The following is a 15,942-nucleotide window of genomic DNA, read 5'->3' as shown; positions in this document are numbered from 1 at the left end:
ATACATATTTTTTTCCTTTCACCTTAACCTTCCAGCTTTTATCTAATTTCTCTACCTCAGTTCCTGGATGTTCTGTCTACTTGCTTCAATTATGTTTCTGTTCCCCACTTCAGTCCCTTTCTGTTCTCTTTCCAGTTTTCATACTGACGTCTTCAGGACTCCCTTCATAATATACCTTCTAAAGTCTTTTCCCGCCCGCATTCCTCTTGTTCCTCCCCTTGCTCACGATACTAATCAACATTCAGTCCCTGCTCTGTTACCCTTCTTCACTCTTCCTCCTTCTTATTCATCCTGTTGGCTTCACCTTGCTCCTGCGTCCCCCTTTGCTCTTCTGGTCTTTGTTGGGCTATCTTCATTTGTTCTTTTCTTGCCCTTTGTTTTTCTGTGGGGTTCTCTAAACTGTTTGCACATTTAAAAAAGTCCAGTCTTCCACATTACCCAGTCAGTCTCTCCTGCCGCATCAAATAAGTCCTACAGCAGTGTTTCCTGTGACTCGCCTTGGACGCCTGAAGCTAACCATGGCAACACTGAGAAGTAAAGGGAGTGGGCTGGTGCTGGCCTCCCTGGCATTTGGGTGGTTAATTCTATGCCCTAGAAGTTTATTTTTCAGCTTCACCTTCTTTGTGGAGAAAGGACTAGAAGGAAATTCCCTGGGAGATAAGGAGGAACAATCCAGAAAGCTAGCCTAGAGCCCCAGGCTCTTCGGCAGTTCCACCAGGTACGGAAAGGAGCATTTGGGTTTGTGCAGAAATAGCTCCAAGCTCAGGAGTGACATGAAAATTGTTGTTGCTAAAAATTGGCAGGTCATTGTAAGTATATGAAAATAAGCCCTTCACCCCACCATCGAAAAGAAACAACTAAGACATCTGCCAAAGGGCCAGATCTGTCCCTGATGTTAGGACTGTCTTCTCTGATTTGTTTCCTTCTTGGAAAAGCTCAGACTCCTGAAGTCTTTGCCTTTCCCTGACTTTATTCCGAGGGCTGCCCTGAAACAGTGATTGTTGACCTCATCATCCCTGCCAATCCCTGTAGGCAAGGGCAGGAAACTCCCCAGCCCTCGCTCCTGATTACAGATTCTCCTGTGAGCCCCATGCACCGGGATCACTTCCTGAGATGCTCGTCTTTCTCTCCCTTGGCATCAGCTCTTCCCAGTTTTAAAGACACACGGCACACAAAACATGCAGCCATGCATGCAGCAGAGAGGGGCCATTCAGCAGCACTTAGCTCCTTCCCAGGGTCTCCGCAGTGCTCTGGGAACAGCCGTGCGACATTCACTCTTCGCTTCTGACAGCTTCTGAACCATGAAGCCCTGGTCAGTGGTGCTCAAGACAATCCCATGGATGCAAGGGGGCGGGCCCAGGAGCCTGTGAGGCCCCCTCTGAGGAGGGTCCCTGCTGGCTGGATTGATTCTTTCCCCAGTTCCACTCACTACTGAGCCAGGATTGTGACTGTAGAGGCCTCTACCCAACAGCCCTTAAAATTAAAGTACTTGTTGACATGTCGTGAGGTTGTTAACCAATGTCATAAAACAATGTATGTACTGTTTAATGAGAAACTGGTTTGTTCTGTAAACCTTCATCTAAAGTACAATTTAAAAAAAAAAGATGAATAAACCTACACAAAGAGGAAAAATAAAGTGCTGTCCTCTGCAGATGGCAGTGTGGTCACTGAATCTTGGTCCTCAGAGCCTGTGCTGTTTCCAGGCAAATGGGAAGGTGTGTCTTGCTTGAGCCTCTTTCTCATGGGAACCCTGGCCCCTCACTGTCTGAGGAGAAAGTCACAATCTGCAGCCCAAAGAGAGCAAATCAAGTTGCCTTAGCAGGCGTGAAGCCCCACCGCCAACCATGAGCACCATTTTGCAAACTCTACTCTGTAACACTCTCACGTTCATGGTTCTTTTGGATCCAACTCTTAATGCCCAGTGCTGGCCCTCATCCCTGCTCTCTGGGCCTCACACAATGGCACCCATCTCCCATCCATCCTTCCATCTGTTGTCAAGAAGCCTTCCAGCAACTCATCTCTGATCACATCATCCGCTGCTCAGAAGCCTACAGTGACTTACTCAGATCAGTCAAATCTCTCCTTCCCATCTTTCCAGCTTTATTTTCTGTACTTCACCTCTGTATACCTGGTGCTACAGCCAAGCATAGGATTCTGATTTTCCATTTGCATGCTAAGTTTCCCATTTCCACGCCTTCGCCAATCCCGCTGGCAACCCCCCACCCCGTATCCACATGTATAAATGCTCATCTGTTCACTCATTCATTCAATATTGATTTGAGCACCAGCTTTGCCTGGTCTCCATGTCCAAGATCCAATGGTAAACAAGACCCACCCCTGTTTGCCAGGAGCTTGCCCAGTAGTGGGGCAGACAGACAGAAAGACAGGCTGCTTGGGTAGTGGAAGCAGAGAGGAGAGGCATCTAGCCTCATCCTGAGAGTGACCTATGGAGTCTTTCCAGGGGAAGCTGAGACCTGGGGCTGAAGGGGGAGCCGGTGGGGTGCACGAGTTCCAGGCCCAGCATTCCATGCAGGAATTTATGCACATGGATTCTCCTTCCAACAGAATGTAAGTTCCCTGATTGCAGGAAAGGTCTGGTCAGTTGTTCTCCTCCCTGACCACCTAGCATAGTGCTTTGCCTATCAGGAAGGGAAACTGCCAGCCTTCAAATCTCTAAGCCTTAGTTTCTTCACCTGTAAGACAGGGGAGGTGAGGGGTTGAGAAGATAACTTTAGTGTGTTAGGACAATGCTTGGCACTTAATAAACAGCAATGTTAGTTATAAGATGACCATAGAATTTGTCATTCAAAGTGAGACACTTACGAGGGGCGGGGAGGGAGGGCTATTAACAACAGCATCAGGGCAGCAGGTATACGTGGAAACTGTCCTCAGGTAACCAGGAAGCATGGACTCTCTGTTCTTACTACTGCAGCAAGTGGTCAGTATATCTTTATGGACTAAGTAACATTTAAATTATCAGGTTTCTTATTAGACAATGAAGGAAATGAAGGGGAAGGAGACTCCTGATGAGCCTGGCGCTCAGGGGTCTGCGGGACTCTGAGGGTCAGAGACAGGGCTGCTTTCTAACAAGGGGCTTGGAGCGTGGTCTGTGAAGGGAGGGTGGTGGCAGAGAAGATGATGTTTGTGGGGCAGAGTTCTGAGGGGCTGGGGGAAGAGGAGAGGGGTGAGGGGTGTTACGTCCATCAGCTTCCTCATTGGTGAAGTAGGAATAACCCCTTTGTACTTCACAGGGCTGCTGGAAGAATGAGATGAGATGATAATCTCAAAGTCCTTTGAAAAGAAGAAGGTCAGTCGAATGAAGGGCGTCTTGGTGGTGGTGTTCTGAGCGCTGGCCTGGGGTGAGCGCGCGAGCTGAGCTCAAAAAGCAGCCAGACCTAAGGGGGCAGGAGAGCCAGGCTCCTGCTGGGATGAGGCTGATCTGAGCCACAAGGCTGGTGTTTCGGGCAGAAGGGGAGGAGCGAGAGTCAGAAGTGACCACAGGCTGCAAGGGGCCTCTCTTCTGTCTCCACGCACACCCAGAGGGGCAGCCCAGGGCCCCTGACCCGTGGGCGCAGCTGGGCGCAGAGCTCAGCTGCTGACCAGGCCCGTGCCCCACACTGTGCCCTGACCCCTGCCTGCCTGCCAACCTCCTCCCAGCCCAGCATCCATTTTGGGCAAAAAGTTAATGTTCAGGAAAATGTAGACTGTTTTAGTTTGGCAACCCGTATGCTCTGCCCAAGACTAACCACTACCCAAATGCGCCCAGTTTTACCCTCGGCACCAGGTAGGAACCCCCAGTGGTCACCCACCCCTCAACCCATAGCTCCAGCTCAGTGGGCTCAGTGCCCTAATCAAAGTGTGTAACAACAGCAATGAGCAGCACTCTGTGATCTCTTCCTTCCTGCAGCTGCACATGATCTGACGGTCAGTCCCCTCCCCTTTTACCGTGAGTAAAGTGAGCTGAGGGGCCCAAGGTCACATCACCAGTAAGCGGTGGAGTTAGGATCTAGCCCAGGCAATGTGCGGTCAAGGGGGTTGGGGGCCAGCTGGGTTCGAGGTGGGTTAGGAGCTGAGAAAGTGTGAGGGTGTCATCCTTTTTCACTAAGGAGAAGCTGCCAAGGCTTCTTGAAAGCGATTCCAGGGGAAGAGGTGGAGGAGGACAGAGGAGGCAGCTGAGGGCTTTCACACACCAGCCCGCAGCAACTGATAGTGTTGGAAACGGCTGGAGGAAAACAGAGACGCAGTGGACCAACCACAGGAAATGAAGTTTGTAAAGAGAGGTAACTCGGCAATAGTAATAATAAAACTATTATTTCTTGAGTCCATTACACTGTGCCAGGTGCTGTCCTAAGCTTTTTATGAAAATAGTCCAATTTAATCTTCACAATAACCCTGTAAAGTAGGCATTATTATCTCTTTTGTTGTTGTTGTTCTTATTGTTAGTTGACCTGGAATTGGCTATGACTCGTGGCCACGTTATGTACAACAGAACAAAACGTTGCCTGTTCTGCACCATCTTCATGATGCTTGGTATGTTTGAGTCCATTGTTGCAGCCTTGTGTCAGTCCATCTTATGGAAAGTTTCTTTTACTTTCGTTGACCATCTACTTTACCAAACATGATGTCCTTTTCTAGTGATTGCTCTTTTCTAATGGCGTGCCCAGAGTAACCGAACTGAAGTCTCGACATCTTCTCTTCTAAGGAGCATTCTGGTGGTATTTCTTAAAAGGCTGATTTGTTCATTTTTTTTTTGGCAGTCCATGGTATAGTCAATATTCTTTTTTACAGATGAGGAAACTGAGGCATAGAGCGCAGAATATACCTCAGTGCCAAGCCATCTATACCATCAATGTAAGAGGTGGAAGGGGGTTGAAAGAAAAGTAATGATCAGGGAAGGCTGTCACATCTTGTGAGGGCAGAGGCCCACCTAGTTACTCTTTGTGTCTTGCACATAGCTCAGAATCGATTACTTTGTTGAATGAGTAAGAGCTTGAGGTGGGAGTTGAGGCAGGCAAATGGTTCCCACTCTCTAGCCACAGACCCCTGGGAGTATGGAGTTATTGCAAGAGATCCGCAAGCCTATGTTCTCACCGGTTAGTTCTGTAGACAGAATAAATAATACATCTTGGGTTTATATTAAAAAAAAAAACAAAAAACCATTGCCCTCGAGTTGATTCCAACTCATAGTGACCCTACAGGACAGAATAGAAGTGCCCCATAGAGTTTCCAGGGAGCACCTGGTGGATTTGAATTGCCGACCTTTTGGTTAGCAGCCATAGCACTTAACCACTCCGCCACCAGGGTTTCCTGGGTTTATATAGCATAGTTTATATAACTGACCTCCAAAATCCGTTCTGTCTTCCACAGTAGTGACACTGAGACCCAACACATGGCTGCCTGGCAAGATGCCATTTCCCAACCTCCTTGCATGGAGGTGTGAGCACGTGACTGAGTTTTCTAATGGAGTGTGAGTAGAAAGAGTGCTCACTTGTAGGCCTGGGCTGTAAAACATGGGGCAAGCCTCCTCCATGCTTTCTTCTCACTTCCGCTTGACTGGAATCGCAATGTGGAGGCAACCCGCGGCTGTGGCCAGGCAGATGGCAACAGCACCCTAGGGAATCCAGTAGAACTGTGCAGTCCAATATGGCAGCCATGAGCCCCATGTGGCAGTTAATTTAAATTAATTAAAATTAGATAAAATTAAAAATTCAGTTTCTCAGTTGCACTAGTCACATTTCAAATACCCAATAGCCACATGGGGCTTGTGGCTATCATTTTGGACAGTGCAGATACAAGTCAGTGCAGATACAGAACATTTCCATCATTGAAAAAAGTTCTGTTGGACAACACTGAGAAGGAACCTGGGTTTCTAAGTGATCCCTCAGAACAGAAGTGCCCCATGGTCTAGATTCAATTCACTTCAAAATAATTTCATGGAAGAGAAATAAATTTCCATAATCTTTAAGTCTCTGTATTTTGGGGTCTCTTTGGGGCCTCTGGGCTTATGTATATATGTATGTATAAATGTATATACATCTATACCATATTTTTGGAGCCCTGGTGGCAAGGTGGTTAAGAGCTCGACTGCTGACTAAAAGGTCAGCAGTTCAAATCCACCAGCTGCTCCCTGGAAACCCTGTAGGGCAGTTCTACTCTGTCCTATAGAGGTAGCTATGAGTCAGAATCAACCCCACGGCAACAGGTTGCTGTTTGTCTCATACTGTATTTTTACACAAATAACATGCACCTTGTACATTGGTTTGCCAACCACTCTCTCCTCCCATGAAAAAAATTAGCATAGTGTGCTTATGAAAATACCTCTCGGGGAGAGCGCAGTTGGCAAACAAACGTAGACGGTGCACATTATTTGCGTAAATACGGTATATACATATATGTTTTGTGTATGTATATATGTGTGTATACATGTATATGTGTATTTGTGTGTGCATATATGTGTATATATTTGTGTGTATACATATTATATGTATATGTAAATTATGCCTCAAATATATGTGGATGCTATTGTGATTGATAAAGTGCAAAGTCATTTAAAAGCACCGCTGAACTGAGAGTTGTTTTTTGTCTGTATGTATTTTCTCAGTAAATTCTAAAAATATAACTACCATCGGCTTGTAGATCTCAAAGTCCTTGGAAGTTCAAAAGAGATCCGTTATCTGAAAAGGTTGGGAATCATTAACTAGGGCAAGAAAGACAACTAGGATCTGTAGAAGATGAAAAAGAAATGTCCAGGTGGGAGAGCTGTCAGCTGATGCTCCCCAATTTTGACTTCTTGCACCCTGGTGTGAAGGAGGCCTGGGGGGCACAGCTGGCTTTGACCACTGACCCTTAGTCCGAAGCACTAGGTCCCCCGCCCTGGCTCTGGAAGTAGATAATTGAAGCCATGTAAAGCAAACAAAAGCCCCCAGGTATCTGGGCCTGGGGGTGCAGTTAATCCTCCAACAACCTAATGAAGAAAGTACTGTAATTATAATCCCCATTATACAGATGGAAAAACTGAGGCACAAGTAGGTTAAGTAACTTTCCCAGAGTCACACAGAAAGAAAGTAGCAGGCTCAAGATTCAAACCTAGGCATTCTGATCCCAGAGCCCCTGCTCTTACCCTCCCTGCCATGTTGCTCCTGTAGCAGCAGTTGGTGGAGGAACAGTGTAGAGACGTATTAATGGAGGTGTATTTTGTTTCTTTGAGGCAGCTAACCATCATAAGTGAAATAGTCCTGCCTCATCATGTAACTGTTAAACGTGTCCCTTCACTCCAGTTATCCCCACTCCTTCATCTGTTGGCTTTTGTTCAGGCTGTCAAATAACAGGCAATTGTACTCTTGGTTCATTCTGATGTGTGAACACATCCCCTGGGAACTCACAGCAACAGCCAAGAAATTAATTTTGTGTAGGTCACCAAACACCTTTTGCTAAGTGACGATGATTCCCTGTCCTCTTTCCTGTGCCTCAGTGATGGCAAGGCCACGAGCAAAGCCTGAGTTTGTCAGCAGGATCTCCTTGCTCTGATATGTGTTCATTCCCTCCCCAGCCCTGGAACCCAGGAGCAAGTGTCTTTGGTCCAAAGGATCTGGCGTATGACCTGTAACCCTAGAACATTCGTCCCTTATAGGAGGTCTTGAAGAATACCCTTCTCCGAAATCCCCACGTCTAGGATTCCATCCAGCCTGACTGAGGCCAAAAACACTCAAATGTGGTCAGTGACAATTGTCTCTCTGAGAGGGAAGGGTGGTGGGGTGAGGATCCCTGGTGAGGTGGGGCTCCAGTCTCTTCAGAGACTGCTGAATCACAATAGTGTTGGAGGGACGTGTGAGCTGTTAGGAGTAACTGTGATCTTAGGAAAAGCAGGAAAGCCCAGTAGGGCTGGAGTGTGTGTGTGAGAGAGGGAGGGGGTTTCTAGAGAGGGTGGGCCAGGATGAGCAGCTTGCAGCAAAAGCTCAGAGTCGAGCAGAAGGGGAGTTTGGAAGAACCCCCATGTCTGTTTGAAAGGGAAGGCTGGCCTGGGGGAACATTTAAGTACTTGCTGGCTTCCTAAAGTCAGAGGAAAAGCTGCTCATCATTGCAGAAGGTAGAGCACTGATAAGGTAAATTTCACAGCATGGGAAATATTCATTAAATATGAGCACAAAGGCAGATGTTGGGCATGTGGTGACCGGGAGCCCAGATGGTAAAGGGGCTTTGCTCCTCCTGGGATGAAAATGGGGCTCCAAAGACTTAGAACAGGGGCCAGTGACCCTGGGTAAAGAGGAGCCAGAGACTGGATTGAAAAGAGCAGCCTGGACTCAGGAGGCTATCAATGGCACTACTGACTGCTCCACAGAGGGATTCGACCTCAGGGAGTTGATAGCATGAGACGCTCTTGCCTTGCAGTGAAGAGCAGTGTCCTGATGTCACATGAAAGGTCACAATGGACATTGTAGACCAGACAGGTCAGAGCGGGAAAGAAATGAAGACCAAAAATCCCAGAAGCATGTTATTTGGAGGAGATTAACGTGTCAAACCACCACCTATCTGTCCCTTTGTCGTACTGTGGTGGCTTGCGTGTTGCTGTGATGCTGGAAGCTATGCCCCTGGTATTTCAAATGCCTGCAGGGTCACCCATGGTGGACGGGTTTCAGAGGAGCTTCCAGACTAGGAATAAAGGCCTGGAGATCTACTTCTGAAATGTAGCCAATGAAAACCTTATGGATCACAACAGAACATTGTCCCACTTGCTTGCTTTGGACACATCATCAGGAGAGATCAATTGCTGGAGGAGGACATCATGTTTGGTTAAGTAGAGGGTCATCGAGAGTGAGGGAGACCTTCGGTGAAATGAACTGGCACAATAGCTGCAACGATAGATTTAAACATGCTGGCAATCATGATGATGTCAAAACCCGGGAAACATTTTCTTCTGTTGAACATAGGTTGCTGAGTTGTAGTTGGTTCAACAGCATCTGTCTATCTAGCTATCTGTCTGTCTATCTGTCTACCTGTCTGTCTATCTCATTTGCCCATCTAATATGTCATAACAGATTTAGAAGACAAACTGAATCAGCCTTAGCTGACAAGTCTGAACCAATAGTTGAAACAGTGAGAGGAGAGGGAAATCAAAGAGGTCTGGGAAACGGTAGAAGGTTGTGACCTCTGAGAGAATCTCCCTCTGTCCCTCTCTCTTCGGATGGAATCCTAGAAGGGTATTTCCTCTCCTACTGGGTGTGAACCAGGAAGCTGGTGGCCCCAGATTTTGCCTGTGTACCACTTGTATCCATGCAGGAGGAATCCTTAGGATAAAGCCCACACGGTGAACTGCAAAGGGAAGAAACCAGAAGAAACTGGTCCCTGGTAACATTGTTGAGCATTAAACAAAGCCTTATCTAAAGTGAATCTTACTGCTGGACTTTTTGGTTTGTGAGCCAGTGTTGTCAATGTTAGGCGCTGTTGAATTGGTTCTGACTCATAGTGACCCCATGTACAACAGAACAAAATGTTGCTCAGTCCTGTGCCATCCTCACAATAGTAGGTATGTTTGAGCCCATTGTTGCAGCCACTGTATCAATCCGTCTCACTGAGGGTTTTCCTCTTTTTTGCTGACCCTCTACTTTACCAAGCATGATGTCCTTCTCCAGGGACTGGTCCCTCCTGATATTGGTCCAGTTGTGAGGATTTTCATTTTCTTTATGTTGAGGTGTAACTCATACTGAAGGCTGTAGTGTTTGATCTTCATCTGTAAGTGCTTCAGGGCCTCTTCACTTTCGGCAAGCCAACCTATGGTGAGCCAATAGATTCCCCTTATTGTTTAAGCCAGTTTGAGTTTGTTTTTTTTCTGTCACTTGAAACTGAGAACATCCTAACTGACACAGCTGTAAATCCATTTTACATTAAACAATGCCTACAGGCTGAATAAATGAACTGTCTCATCTTTATACAAGTGGTACTACTGGTCAGATGTTTGTTGATGTTGCTATGATTGGTGTCTTAGGCTGGGTTCTCTAGAGAAGCAAAACCAGTAAAGCAAATAAATATATATAGGGAGAGATTTATATCAAGGAAACGGCTCACATGGTTGTAGAGGCTGGAGCATCTCAAGTCCGTGGGTCAGGATAGAGGCTTCTCCTGATTCACGTAGCCACAGGAACTGGTGAACACAAGAGTTGCAGGTAAGACAGCAGGGCTCTTGCTCACACGCTGCAAAGATGGATGAATCCCAAGATTGGCAGGCAAGACTGCAGGTAAGCTGCTAGCTCAAGTCAGACCAACAGGAGCCAATTGCAGGATCCAAAGCAAGCAAAAGCCCATGAGCCTTGCCCGAATGTCCACTTATATTCCAAGCAGGCCACATGTCCAAGGAAACTCTCCTTCAACTGATTGGCCACTCACAGCAGATCCCTTCATGGAGTTGATCACATTATATGTCTGCCAGACTACATCATAATTGCCAAACCACTGAGAATCATGGCCCAGTCAAGTTGACACACAACTTTAACCACTGCAATTATTAAACTACGAAGTCATATAACAGCATCACTTAATTCGTAATCCACCACCCATCTGTCAGTTTGTCTTATTGTAGTGGTTTGCATGTTGCTGTGATGTTGGAAGCTGTGCCACCAGTATTTCACATACCAGAAGGGTCACCCATGGTGGACAGGTTTCAGCAGAGCTTCTAGACTAACACAGACTAGCAAGAAAGGCCTGGTGATCTACTTGCAAAAATCAACTAATGAGAACCCCATGGATCACAACAGAAAGTTTTCTGACATAGTGCTGGAAGATGTGCTTCCTAGGTTGGAAGACATTCAGAATACATAGTGGCCACAATAATGGACTCAAGCATACCAGCAATTGTGAAGATGGCGCAGGACCCAGTGATGTTTCATTCTGTTATACATAGGGTTGCCATGAGTTGGGGCAGACACAACTACAACTAACAACAATAATTCATAATAGTGCTTTGTCACTGTACTGTCTCAATGCACAGATAATAAAGTAAAACTACTACCATGCTGTGGTCCTCAATGTTTTGGATGTTAAAAAAGGCCTTCATCCTGGTAAAGGTTGGAAACCAGACCAAGTGAACCATACCAAGAAGAAAGAGAAAACTAGCTTGTTGCCAGATTTGATTTCTTCTCACCACCCTCAAATTTGGAGGCCCAGTAGGGCACAGCTAGGGGTGTGACTGATAAGTTGACTGTAGGGCTCTGTGTCCTCTTCTCTGGCTCATGGGCAGGCAGTCCACCTGGTAAATGTGTGCTAGGTGGTTCCTAAGACACAGTGCCCACCTAGACTCCCAGTCACCTGTTATCAGGCTTGACCTCTCCAGTCCCAGCCCTGTTGGCCATAGTGACCATCCAGTTACCTTCCTGGTCCTAGAAACCCTGAGATCCCCCAATGTCTTGCTCACAGTAGGAGACCTAACCTCAGCTGTTCTGCTGAGCTTCCCTATTGTGGTAGTTCCCAAAATGCCAGTGGAGATGAGTTTTGTCCTCTTTTTACTACATAGTGGTTTGAGTTCAGATCCCCAGAGCAATTAATATTTTGTATCAAACACAACAACTGATAGAACACGTCTCCACCTGAATCCTAATACGCCCCACACATACACACACATATATATGCACACAGACATACACACGCAAATATATATGCATACACACACATATGCACACACACGTGCACACACACATACACCAGGTCAGCTTCCGGAGCTGGTTTTCAGGGAACAAGAGGTCTCAATCTGGTGGAACATCAGGTGCTCTCACCTCACTGGTGAGGGGGTTCTAGAAACAGCCTCTGCTGCCCCCCAACAGAAGCCTAGGGACAGGGCAAATTACCCAATAGGCAAGGTAAGCACAGTGCTTACCTTGCTTACCAGGCCATCTGTAGTGAACAATTCCACATTTTTTCACCACATCGAAGGTTCTGCTTCTAGGTATGGCTGGCATCTGTCTCTCTCCCAACCTCACAGCACCTTCGTACAGAATTAAAGCCTCTTTTCAAATTTATAGTCCCTGACAGGGGCAGATGACCCAGTAAACAAGGTAAACACAGGCTCACTTGTGCTTACTTACTAATCTGTAGTGATCAATTTCACACAAGTTTCACCACATCAGAGGTAAGCACTGTGCTCACCTTGCCTGATGGATAATGGGCCCCTGCTTCGGGAGTTGCACTGTCAGGCCATAGCCTCAGGGATCTCCTTCACCCTCCTCCCTGGGAATCATCAGGTGCCTTCCATCTTGGTCTCGGGGAGCCTGTGTTTTTCCACCTCCCTGCACCTCTGGCGTCCTGGGGAGGTGAAGCTGCCCTCTGCCCTGGTTCCATCAGCCCCACGGCCTGCCTGCGGCCCAGGCCTATGCACAGTGCCCCTGTAACTTAAACGTGCTTTCTTAGCCAGGGCTGAACTGGTCATCCCAAGCCACAGCAGAAGCCTTCCTCAGTCCTGGCCCCCCGGCTGCCCCTTCCCTCACGGAGCCTGCGTTTGCCACTTCTCCTCAGGTGTGTCTGTTGTGAGCCACCTTGGGAGCCCTCCATTCTCCCTCATGATCTGACTCACCTCGCTTTCCTTCAGAAGTTCAGTGACTTTCCTAAGGTAACTTCTCTTTGCGACCTGTTTGTGATGCTAACACTGAAACCTGCCTGCCCAGTCCCCATCCCTACCTGTGTCCCATCCCTCGTCCTTCCTCTCCACCAGCCACTGTGACTGAGCACCATGGTAGCTGGGCTCTGGGGGCACTGAGTCCCCTGCTGGGCCTTCCCTCCTCCTGGCCCCATTGCCACAAGTCCCCACAGGGCCCCCACCCAATGGCCGTACCTGAGCCCCGTTCACTTATTTGCTTTGAAATGCACAGAGGTCACATCTTATGCAGAGGTTTCAGGAGCAGCTTTCAACTCTCTGGCCTGGGAGGGTCCTGTCTGTCACCCTTGCATCCCTCCCCCACCCCCATCACCACCTGGACAGCGCCCACACGTCCCAAAGCTGCCCTCTGAGCACTGCAGGCAGGCACTTCGTGGCATGTATGGCAGTGTCTGCAGCCTGGGGGGATGGTCTTGTGTGAGACGCAGGCCCGGCAGTGGCAGCGAGGCAGCATGGTCAGGGGAGACCCAGAGCTCCTCCACCGACTGGCCGCAGCCTCTGGTGCAGCCTCTGATAGGGCCAGACTGGTTTTTTCTTTTTTTCAACAAATACAAAGCTCACTGTGTGGTCAAACGTGGTTTGCATGAGTGCCCAAGGCAGAATTCGCTTTACAGAGATTCACAGGGCATCTCCTCCCTGCTGGTACTCCATGCGAGGCCGTGCAAGGCTGTGTTACATATTCTGCTCTTTTTCTCTCTCCAGAAGAGGCTCCATTCATTTGCTCGCTTTTCAAAGGCTGGGTGGACTAACAAGAAAGAATCAAAACTCAGTCCTATTGAGCACCTTTTGAGCTAGTTTGACAATATCAGCTGAGTCGCTGCTGCTACAATATACTGAAGAAAAGCCTGTGGGCAGAGTGCACCCTTGCACACACCTCCCCTGGATCTTGGGCCACAGAATGGGGCTCCATTGTTGTTATTATTGTCATTAATTTTCTTATTGTCATTTTGCATTATTGAGGACATTGTTCTACATAAAATGATGAAACTTTAAAAGGCGAAGGAATTACATCTCTGTCACCTCAAGTCTGATCCTGGTTGAATGGAGAGTGGAAGCTATGTTTTAGGATTTGCAGAACTACAATTCCATCCCTTCCCCCATTCTTTCCTTCATGGCCCGGCCTCGTGCCAGAAATCCACTGCGAGCAGCGCCCCCCAGGAGTGAGGGTCCAGAGCCCACACTGTGGACAAGGACAGTGTGGTGAAGGAGAGGCGTGGTGCCATGGTGGCTGGAACTGAAGAGGGGTCAGGGCCTGTAACATAACTGAAAGACATTGTTGATGATGGGAAGAGGCAGATAGGGAAGGGAGAAACAGAAAGTGATCCTCCATTTCTGGGCTGGGTGTCAAAGAAATGATGGAAATGCAGAGACTCAGGGTGTCATGTGTGTAGAGGGGAGTCCTCTTAAGGTAATGAAGACGTCTTTTCTGTCTTGGGGCATCACCACAATCAGCATCACCCAGTGTAAGTGACTAATGCCACCCAAGTGTCCTCCCTCCTGACACTTCACTGGAATACAAGCTCTACAAAATCCGAGACCTGATCAGACCCTGTCACCACTGTGTCCCCAGGGTTAAAGATAGTGTCGGCAGACATATACACTGAGTAAATATTTGTTGCATGCATGCATGAAGAATCCTTCTCCATCTACCCCACCAGAATGCTTCCTGCCGCCCTCTCCTAGCACCTATGCATTCCATACATCAGGCAAACAGCCATCCAGTCCTCACGTGAAAAATCCAGTGTTTCCTCTACTTCTAGATGCTATTTTTAACTTTTCTGGAGGACAGTATTCTTGAATTGGAAAGCTGCTTGAATTAAGAATTAGAAAACCCAGGCTTGCTTCTGGAAGCTGTTGTAGGGCAGAGCTTCCCAGGAAGCAAACCCTGGGATGGAAATTAGCATGCTCCATCTCTCATGTGCACTCTAGCACAGGAAGGAAAGGATGCAGGGTTAGGCAGAGGGAGAGGCTGGGCTGCAATGTGATCACATGGGCCCAGATTCCTCCAAGGGTGCTCTGGAGCTGGCATGACTTTTCAGAATTGCCCACATTGTGGAGAGTGGGGAAATACAGCCAGGGGCTGAAACTTGGGAAAATCATTTGAGCATATCTTAGGGAGGAGTCCCTGGGTGGTGCAAACAGACATTGCATGTAAGTAAGATCATACAACATTTGTCCCTTTGTGTCTGACTTATTTCACTCAGCATAGTGTTTTCAAGGTTCATTCACGTAGTAGCATGTATCAGGACTTCATTTCTCTTCATGGCAGAGTAATGTGTCATTGTATGGATATACACCACATTTTGCATATCCATTCATCTGTTGATGGACATTTAGGTGATTTCTACCTTTTGGCAATTGTGAACAGTGCTGCAATGGACATTGGTATATGTATGTCTGTTTGTGTCACTGCTTTGAGGTCCTTTGGGTATATAGCTAGCAGTGGAATTGCTGGGGCATATGGAATTCTATTTTTAACTTTTTGAAGAACTGCCAAACTATTTTCCACAGGCTGCACCATGTTACATTCCCACCAGCAGTGCCTGAGGGTTCTAATTTCTCCACATCCTCAGCAACACTTACTATTTTCCAGCTTTTTGTTGTTGTTTGTTTTCTGATGATAGCAATCCTAGTGGGTGTGAAGAGGTATCTCCTTGTAGTTTTGATTTACATTTCCCTAATGACTAATGAAGGAGCCCTGGTGGTGCAATGGTTAAGCTCTTGGCTGTTAACCAAGAGATCAGTGGTTTGAACCCACCAGACACTCTGAAGGAGAAAGATGTGGCAGTCTGCTTCTATAAAGATTACAGCCTTAGAAACCCTCGGGCAGTTCTACTCTGACCTGTTGTTCTTGTTGTTAGGTGCCGTTGAGTCATTTCTGACTCATAGCGACCCTATGTACAACAGAACGGGACATTGCCCGGTCCTGCGCCATCTTCACAGTCGTTGTTATGTTTGAGCCCATTGTTACAGCCACTATGTCAGTCCATCTCATTGAAGGTCTCCCTCTTTTTTGCTGACCCTCTACTTTACCAAGCATGATGTCCTTCAAGGGACTGGTCCTTTCTGATAACATATCCAAACTACATGAGATGAAGTCTCACTACCCTTGCTTCTAAGAAGCATTCTGGCTGTACTTCTTCCAAGACAGATTTGTTCATTCTTTTGGCAGTCCATGGTATATTCAATATTCTTCGCCAACACCATAATTCAAATGTGTCAATTCTTCTTTGGTCTTCCTTATTCATTGCCCAGCTTTCGCATGTATACGAGGCGATTGAAAATACCATGGCTTGGGTCAGGTG

This window comes from Trichechus manatus, unplaced genomic scaffold (assembly GCF_000243295.1).
Source record: "Trichechus manatus latirostris isolate Lorelei unplaced genomic scaffold, TriManLat1.0 scaffold00020, whole genome shotgun sequence".
Taxonomy (NCBI): Eukaryota; Metazoa; Chordata; class Mammalia; order Sirenia; family Trichechidae; genus Trichechus; species Trichechus manatus.
The sequence above is the reverse complement of the archived record's forward strand: the minus strand, read 5'-3'. Positions refer to the sequence as shown.